This window comes from Acyrthosiphon pisum, chromosome A1 (assembly GCF_005508785.2).
Source record: "Acyrthosiphon pisum isolate AL4f chromosome A1, pea_aphid_22Mar2018_4r6ur, whole genome shotgun sequence".
In the NCBI taxonomy this organism is placed as follows: Eukaryota; Metazoa; Arthropoda; class Insecta; order Hemiptera; family Aphididae; genus Acyrthosiphon; species Acyrthosiphon pisum.
In genome coordinates, this window is record NC_042494.1 from 166,351,609 (window position 1) to 166,361,215 (window position 9,607).

The window sequence follows — 9,607 nt, forward strand, 5'->3', positions numbered from 1 at the left end:
TGGTCAATTTTTAATATTAATAAATAATAATAACTTTATCACATTATTGTTGACAGTATACCATTATATAGCTGTCATAAAAATCTTAATGTGGCATTATGGCCATTGTCTCCAACCAGTCCAAAATATTAGCTGCCCTTCGAGATTTTCTCAAATGTCCAACTGGTCTATCCGGCCCCGAGAATCATAATACTATAGGTATTATGTTTTGAATTAATTTTATTTACAATTTATATAGATATACTGACTTAAATACTTGGAATATAGTAGTACAATATTAGCCAATATTTGTGTTTAATACATTTGTAAGCCTTTATTTGCACATAACGTGTCGTATGGAATTATGATGAAAAACAAGTTATTGAATATTAACAAAAAAATTTAGTTAACTGTTTCATTTTTACAGACAATGATTTATCACGTACCTACCTAATATTCTATATGACTCTGAAACGGTTTTAATATAATATTATGTATATTATTATAATAATATCATACGTAAACATGGGTTTTTTGAAATTATCTATTAGCTGAATAAATTACTTTTATTTTATGTATTGATTTTTTTTATTATTATACAATATAAATGAATGGTTTGAAATATTTTTTCTTATTTTTGTTACAAAAAAATTTCCATAATCATGTTATTTTAAAATATTTTGTTTTTGTAAATTCTGGTATGTATCAAATATTTTTCTCTCAGTACAGAGTACATTTTCATGTTGCTGCCAAAAATATTTCAGTAAAACTATTTTCTCTTTGAACAATTTAGGAAACCCGGAAAACGTTTAATGCTATTTTACATTAAAAGTATCCAGGTATACTAATATGTAATACTTACCTCATTGATCAAATATAATATTATAACATTAATTCACATAATATGTGAATAACATGTTATTAAACGTTTTGAGAATTAATTTTATCTTCAAAACTTAAAGAACATTATTATAATAAGACGAGAAAGTATACTATGATACCTATAGACGGATATATTTTTTATTATTTTTAAAACGCCTTTATGATTACAATACTATGGTAGGTATCTTAAATAATGTAGAGAAATCGCCTTTAAATATATTTTATCAAGTTGAAGACTTCGGTTAAAAAAAACTTTAACTTAAACGATTCTATAGAAGTTACATTTTTTTTTAATCAAAATTTATATTTCATACAAAATGTTTGATTTGTGGGATTACAAAAGCTTTATAAAACTGAACAACAGAAATGTACTTACGGACAGATTAAAACGATTTCGTGAAAATTATTATCATAATATTATGTTAAGTTGAATTGTAACAAATTCCAAATTCAAATGAAATCTAAATCGCGACCGGCGAACAAGAGAAACGCTGCGTTATGTCACGGGGACAATGTTGTAGTTGCTATCTACGTCGTCGATGGTACTACAACACTATAGTTTCGTTTATATTATAATATTGTTTGTCGTCAGTTGTATTCCTAACGACTAAACATTTTGTTGACACAACACGATGTTTAAAATATGTATGTATATACATAATAATTGTACTACTCCGAGAAGTGTACTACACTGCGTTTAATAATAATGTATTATACATACTGTGGTTCAGAGTTTGGTGAGGCTGCACGGCGATGGAGAACTGCGGCGGAGAATCGCGCGAATAATAATGCTATATAATAATAACATAACAAAGTTATATTATTTCGATTACGAACCGTCCGAAAGCGGGCGCAGTATAGCGTCATATTTCTAGTGGAAATCTCGAGCGATACGTTCGATATCGTATGGAGCAGACCATTCGTCAATAATAAAGTTGCACAAAGTTTGATAATAACAATACTATAAATGCGAGCGTATTCGTGCGTGCGTGAGGCCGTGCGTTCGAGTGCGTGTCAACGACCAAAGACCTAGCCGTTTAACGAGATGAGCGTTATTTGTGTGTGTATGTTTTTTTATACATATACTACATCCATCCGAGTGACTAAAACTTTAACGTTCGGGAATGGTCGAAGTTTGGAGTTTAGACGTCGAAAATGTCGGAAAGCAAGACGTGTTCCTCCCCGCGTATGATGCAATTAGTAATATCCGCGGAGTCCATAATATTATAATATATTTTTGTCTTGTACCTACCAGTAATCATCGATCGAGTCATTGATAGTTAATCGTACGTCATGATTATTGTTTACGCACGGTAATACCGACCTATAATTATTTATAGGCAGTTACTCGGACGTTATAATTACCGTCGTTCACGCAGTTATACCAATTATTACAATAATAATATATTATAATAATATATGGGCGAGGGTCCAGGCCGACGTAGTACTATGTCTATTACAGTTTCCTCGTCGTCGGGTTCGCACGATTCTATATTATAAGAAACGGCCTCGGTACATATTATTATTCTATAATATTATATTATTATTATTTTGAACATAGTATTATATCATAGTTATCGTCGTCGTCTTCGTCGTCGACGCCCGGTGGTCGGTAAAAGTGCGGTCGGGTCGGGTCGTCGCGACGCGATGGCACGTCGTCGTCGGTAAAGTTTTCTCGCATCGGCACAGCGGCGGAACGCGCGTGTCGATGTGTGTGTAAGCAAGTGCGTACTTATATTTCAATGCGTGTGTGTCTGTGTGTGTGTGTGAGGAAAACTCGAAAAGCCGGTGGCGCATGACTAATGCGGGCGCATATAGGCGAAGGGGATCAGTGTATAAATGACTTTTGGCCCCTCCCGACACATACGGCCGGCCACCCCCTCCCACCCACCCCCGACAATGTGTACACCATCCCCTTAGTCTGCCTCCGCCGCCGCCACCGTCGACGACGATGACTTCTTCGATTCCGGTCTATTCTCCTACCCCGCGCTCGACGTCCGGTCAACCCGATCCTGGGGAGTCGCCGTCGTCGTCGTTGTTGTCGAAGCACACGCCGTAATATTATTACGATGACGATGATGATGATAATAATAATAATAATATAGTACAGCCCTCAGTAGATCATTATTATAACACAAGCGCACGCCACACGTTGGAGCAAAGAACGAAAATATTATATAAACCGTGAACGAGAAAGAGGTTATAGTACACCGTAGATAGTTATAATATTATATGTTGTTATATGATGTTATTACTATTATTATTGAGGACGAGAAACGATACGAAGAAAACGTCGTACTATCATTATAATCATCGTAATAATAATATTGTTATTAATAAGCAGTACGCACTGTGTGCGCGAGGCATGGCGGACGGGTGCAATAACGATACACTCAAACCCTACCGACGACGCGGAGACATTAATATTGCATACACGTGACGCCGCGTTATAATCAAATATGCACCGCCGCCGCCGTTGGTTCCCGATAATATCATAGCTGTACGACCGTAAAACCGTCGTTCGATCTCACTGCAAAATACGAGCCAGGTGATTGTTGCAGCAGTCGTTTGGCTGGCAGCAATACAACGTAAATTATATTGTATTGTATATATAAATAATTTTTAAATCCAGAAAAAGCTTCTTCTCTCGCAAGATCTGACCACTACATATCTATATCTCACCGAGGCAAGCTAACAGAACATGGAAAAAGAAAAAATACGAAATACCACGAGCGAAATAAAAAGAGAACTACATAAAGGAATGAACTGTAAATGTAGCGGTTTGTGGGCGGGGGGAGAGTGGAAGGTGTATTAAACCGCTCAAGGTGTCAGGCGATGCGAAACCACACTCAAAAAAATGGAACATTTTCGAGAAGAAAAAAATATATACCTACTGCGAATACGACGAAACACAGACAATGAACCATCTACTACAATGTCTTCTGATAGACACTCCTTGTGAAAAACAAAATAAAAAAATGACTTACACCAGACAAACGACAAGACGTGGAAACAGTAACGGCTTTTTGAATGACTGAGAAAGAAGAAGGATGATCACGGCCAATCCCGTTCAAACGTCATAGATATCTCGCCGTCACTATACACGGCGGCAATGAAGAGAGCCCGACACATAATAACTGACCGTTACGGGGAAAACGAACGGTTAATATGTTATTGCAGTTTTATTTCGTTGTTGTTGCCTGCTGCAGGTGGGTTTTAATTCAATTCCAGAGACGTATTATAATGCAATCGTGTACATGCGCCTACATTTTCATTTTTATGCTAAGATTTCCGGAAATTGCTCACTTCCAAACGCTGCAGAGACGGAAATTGCAAAAAATATATTATTTCTCATTGTGTACTTACTACTCTTTTTTTCCTTTCTCTATACCATATCCATCGAATCGTACCACGACGGCATCTCTGTGATTGTGTCGTCACTGTGTGTGTATGTATATATAATATGTACCATTATACTACCTATATACAATATATATATATATATTACATTATATACATGTAGTATTGTACTGTTATATTATATCAGTATATACCGTTCCATGAATTCGTGTTCCCGTCATAAATAATATTAAATTATAACCATGTTTCTTATTTTATAGGACCACCCGGAATACTAAAACAGGTTTTGATTGAAGTTTATACAACCTTTCTGAAATTCCGAAAATACAATGAAATTTTAATTAATATCATGCATAGCAACACCAAATCGACATTGGATTATTTTCAAAGATATTGGATAAACATTATCTTACATTATTGTACTGCCATTACTATAAATTATGATCCTATTGTGTAACGAGATGATTGAATAAAGGATATATAAACAATTGTTTTACACCAGCATTATATTTTGCATAGGTATAATAGTATAAATAACTACGAATGAATTCATTAAAATGTTATTATTCAAACAATTTAAAAATCAGCATTTCTTAAACACTGTTTTTGTCTACCTAAGCAACAATCATTATTGTGTTATAATTGCTCAAGGTTTGAACCAATCATATTGTTTTATTATGATAGCTTATTTGTGCTCGGAATTATTTCAACCTTATTTGTATCTTTAGAAATATTACATCAGTTTAATTTTTAAGTCATCAAAATAATTCCAAACGAAAAGTTTAACAATTTTAGGTTGTTAAAAATCAAACACACTTTTACATAATGTATTACATTTAATTAAAAATAATATGTGTATACAACAATTAATACTGAATTAGATAATTTATTTTGAAATATATTTTAGAAGTTATGTGCTTTTAAAATAAAAGTTAAATATAACTCAACATTTGTTTATCTGATTATATTTACGTTGTTTTTAGTTGTTAAGTTATTATAAATAGAAAATACAATTTTAATTTTGTTGAAATTAACGAACACAATCTGGAAAATGCCTTAAAATATTATCTAAGTGGATTTTTCTCACACACATCTCTAATAATACAAAAGTCTTTTCGCCTTAACTAAGTTTTGAATTACCATTTTTACGATTGGTTGCACAAAAAGCTCACAAATGGCCTTCAAAGTTCGATATAATAAAAAGCAATACAAAACTCGTATCGTTAGATTTAACCTTATAGAAGCAACATAGAACGTTTTACCTCTATACATAATCGATAGACTTATGAATATCGTATTACAAATAATTACAAAGCCGTGACATACTTATATTATAATATAGCCATCATCGAGTTGTGCGCATCGATGAATATTTCAAAGACATAATCATATTTTATTTATACAAAAAAATGTTATAAAGTAGGTACACTTCCTAGGTATTGTATCAGAATGTTCTGTTTTCTTAATGAAAAGTAACATTACATTTTATAATAAATTTAATACACATTAAATTGTTATCGTGTTTTGTCTGCTTAGTAAAAATATCTGTTGGGTATAATAGAACTTGGATACGACTAACGGTTTAGGTGGTCTACTAATTATTCTCATGTGTAGTTACCCAATTTCTTTTGATATTATTTAACTTTTTCCTGACAAACTTTACACATACCAGATACGATGAAACAATACGAAGCATTACTATACTATATGGTCTTAGTTGAACAAACCAGGTCCTACTAGGGAAAATATTCGTCTTCGGTGAATGTTGTTTTAACTAAACAATGGACATACTTGGATGACTTTAAACATTCAGGTTATACTGATATCAAATAATTCACAAAGCACCCAAAAACTTCCACTAGATTCCGTAACATGACAACGGCTCCAAATGAATTTGCACGTTAATTTATTCGTCAGTTTATTTGTTCAACGAATTCGATGCATGCCAGATGGCCTAGTACTTCAATATTCCTCACAATAACTATTCAAATTCAATTTAGGTAGATTTTATATTAAAATATATATTATTTTGAAATTTTTTTTCGTTTAAATAATAAGAAATATTTACAATCGTAATCTGTTTATACAATAAGTATAAGTTAGATACACTATTGGCTTAGCAGAACACTAATTTTAATTATACGGTACGTTAAACATAATTAAACAATAATAAAAAAAAACCACGACTACAACACGTGAGGAGGTAGGCCTACCAATTTGTAAACCCTCAGTGTTATATAATTATGTTTGTTTCTAGATTTAATTTTCGAAAACTTGATGAAATAAATTATTCCTATAAACAGGTTAAATATATATTATATACAATATTTATACAGTACAATATATGTGTATATTGTGTGCATTTCCTACACATGACTTCCGAGAAGTTATGTAAATGCAACTAATAAAGGCCATTTAAAAAACGAGCATCTCCAGTAAAAATCACATGAGTTGGGTATCTTTTTAAACTAAAATGATTTCCTTTGAATTAATAATCCTTATTATTATGAATCCATATTTGAAAACTGTTTAACTGTAGTCTGCTCAAAGTTTTTTTCTCGATCATTTTATCCACTACTCGTTGTAGACATAATATTACTAAACTATACTGAAATATTTGAGGAAATATTTATGTATTTAATAGATACATATAAAATATGTATTTATAAATCTGCTATGATATTATTTTTTTTTCACTCTGCTCCTTTCAATAATATTATCCACCGAGTTAATTTTTTAGACATTAATTACGATTGTGCAATCTGTCTTACGCTCAGTAGTAGCTGTTTATTTGTAAACAAGTTTAATAATAACCCACCATTATACAAGCATTGGTTTCGAAAATCAAAATAGGTACCTACACGTGTTACGAACGAAACCGAGATGAAGTAAATTTCAGAAGACGTTTAAAATATTTTTATTAGAAATACAGACGGATACCCCACTGATAATGCATTTTCGCAAATGGTTTTGACATTTTATTTACTTTGATTATTTGGCTAAGAAGACAACAAACAATATAAATGGTAAGAAATCGAATTTCACGTACTGGTTTAATTTTGTATATTAAGAGCCTGGCGGAGGTCCAACGGAACATTAAATATCGAATCGTAATTTTTATGTTTTTCTTTTTTTTTTATTTTTATATAAAATATTTACTATAAAAACAGAAATCGAGTACACATAATAATAAAACATATTATATTCACGGGCTTATTATGTTATATACATGGCTTATTTGCACGCGACGACCAGACACAATAAGTGGGATATCGAGTGAAATGCACTTGAGTTGTATACCTGAGAAAAAAGTTCTTAAGGGATCCCATGCAGCAACCCAGTATAAGGTTTAGACGTCAAGTGACGGTGTTTATTTTTTTTTGAAAAATGGGTCCAACACCTCATTTGGCGTGTGCTTTTTTTAGGTGAAGGTCGTGTGTGAAATTTGCGTGAAATTCACTGTGACAAATCGTTTGGCGCCTCATGTGGTACATTTAGCAGGCGCGCTGACTCGTTGGAAGGTGTAGGGAGGGGGAGCAGAATGTTTAGCTAATTTTGATGTCTGACTCATTACGACGACAATAAATTAACGTCAACCCCTCCGCCAACCCCTGACTGGGTGACCATATCGGATGACAATGTCAAAACAGCGCACCGGTCATAATTTACGACACTTGGCCTAATTGGAATACCAAAGAGGCGTAGTGGTCGCGAGACGATATTGTTATTATTATCATTGCAGCTGCAGTGATTGTTCTTATTTTATTTTTGGAAGTGAGTTAGTGCGTAACCATGTTACGAGTCTCCGCGTTCGACACTCAATGGTGTACCTACATAGCTAGGGGGGAGGTGCATATAGTGTGCCACAACTACAGAATACTGTCCACTCAACGAAATCGTAAACTCTATATCGGTCAATTAGATTATCCGTATAATAATAACATAACGGTGTTCATTTTATAGTTCTTTACTCTATAAATAAAACAATATTTATGAACGCAGTTAGCTACTTATAGTTGCGAGAGTTCCTGGTAAACAGTAACACCGTTTTCACTTATCCGCAGTCTTATCATTTATACTATTTTTACATTCGTTTATTTGATAAATTATTACGATATCGCGATATCGTCTACGTTACTTTGCCGCTAAAATTTACCCAATACTACTTTTGTCCCTACCTACCTATTTATATTTTTATTGGAAATACGTCGAAGGTCGTTAGAAATATTTAGCTGACCATTAGGCATATAATACATACTATTGCTGAACCACGATTTCCAATTATCGGAGTCATCCCATCGCCTAAACCTCCCCCCGAAAAAATTAATTATTTTAACGCATACTAACCTTTGTGGTGCCGAGCAATCGACGCTCGGCCTTCGATACGAGTGACGATTTTAGTGTGGGTGTGTGGGTATGTGTGTGTAATCAGTCGAATCGTCACTGCAGGTGAACACGCAAGTCACACAGCGATCGGGCCGAACACGATCGCAGAGCAGAGCATATCCACAGTACCTCCTCCTGCTCCTCTTGCTCCTCCTGCTGCTGCTACTATAACTCTTCCTGCACCGATAGCTGATGACGTTACCTCCGTGGCCACGTCTATGGCTACCACCGGACGACGGTACCGGACCGGACGGCGGTGGACGCCACGACCGTGGCGGCGAACGGCCGGCATCGTATTATTATCGCCGTTATCGTTGTTACTGTCAGTTTTATTTTCGCTGTTATTATCGCTGTTGTTTTTACTGTTATCACAGACGGCGTTCAATGTTGTGATACGGACGTTCGACGAAGGATCACACGCATAATATTACTGTTATCGCTTTGCACGACGTACAATAAAACAATATATTATAATATATACGACAAAAATCACACTGTCGGGTACACTCGCCCCTGTGACATATATTTTATCGGAGAACCACGGTCCAACGGACGGGCACGGAGTGTGTGCGACGAGTGAACGAAACCGCGGTTACGGTATAGGTGCGATGATCATCAACCTATCGAGACATAAATAATATGCCGTATGGGACTGCACTCGCGCACAATAATTATTATATTACTACGGACGGTCGCCGTACTATGGTACGGAAGTCGACTTCCGATTCGACTTGGACGACCGTGGCTGCGGCGACGACGGCGACGGCGAGGCGCACACTACCGCACGGCTGTTCGGCTGAACGCGAACTAATACCATAACTACTACTGTACGCGTTATACGCTCCGCGCGGCAAGAACAGAGTCCACCGTGTGTGTTTGTGTGTGCGTGTGAGCGTAAGTACGTGACCGTGTGTGTGCGCGCGCGCGCGTAAGTTTGCATGTGTGCGAGTGAGTTTTTATGCGCGTAAGTTTGTGTGAGTGCGTAGAGTCCCTGTGTGGA

The 9,607-nt window shown here is 35.1% G+C and overlaps 1 protein-coding gene across 1 annotated transcript in view; it reads right to left on the reverse strand.

The window, feature by feature from the left end:
- The window catches only part of LOC100169547 (alpha-2Db adrenergic receptor-like), a 141,596-nt gene extending 132,132 nt beyond the window's left edge, over positions 1 to 9,464 (reverse strand). Inside the window, 1 exon segment of the mRNA XM_029488801.1 lies at positions 8,569 to 9,464. The gene's annotated coding sequence lies outside the window, so the exon portion shown is untranslated.
- Between the last annotated feature and the right edge of the window lie 143 nt (positions 9,465 to 9,607).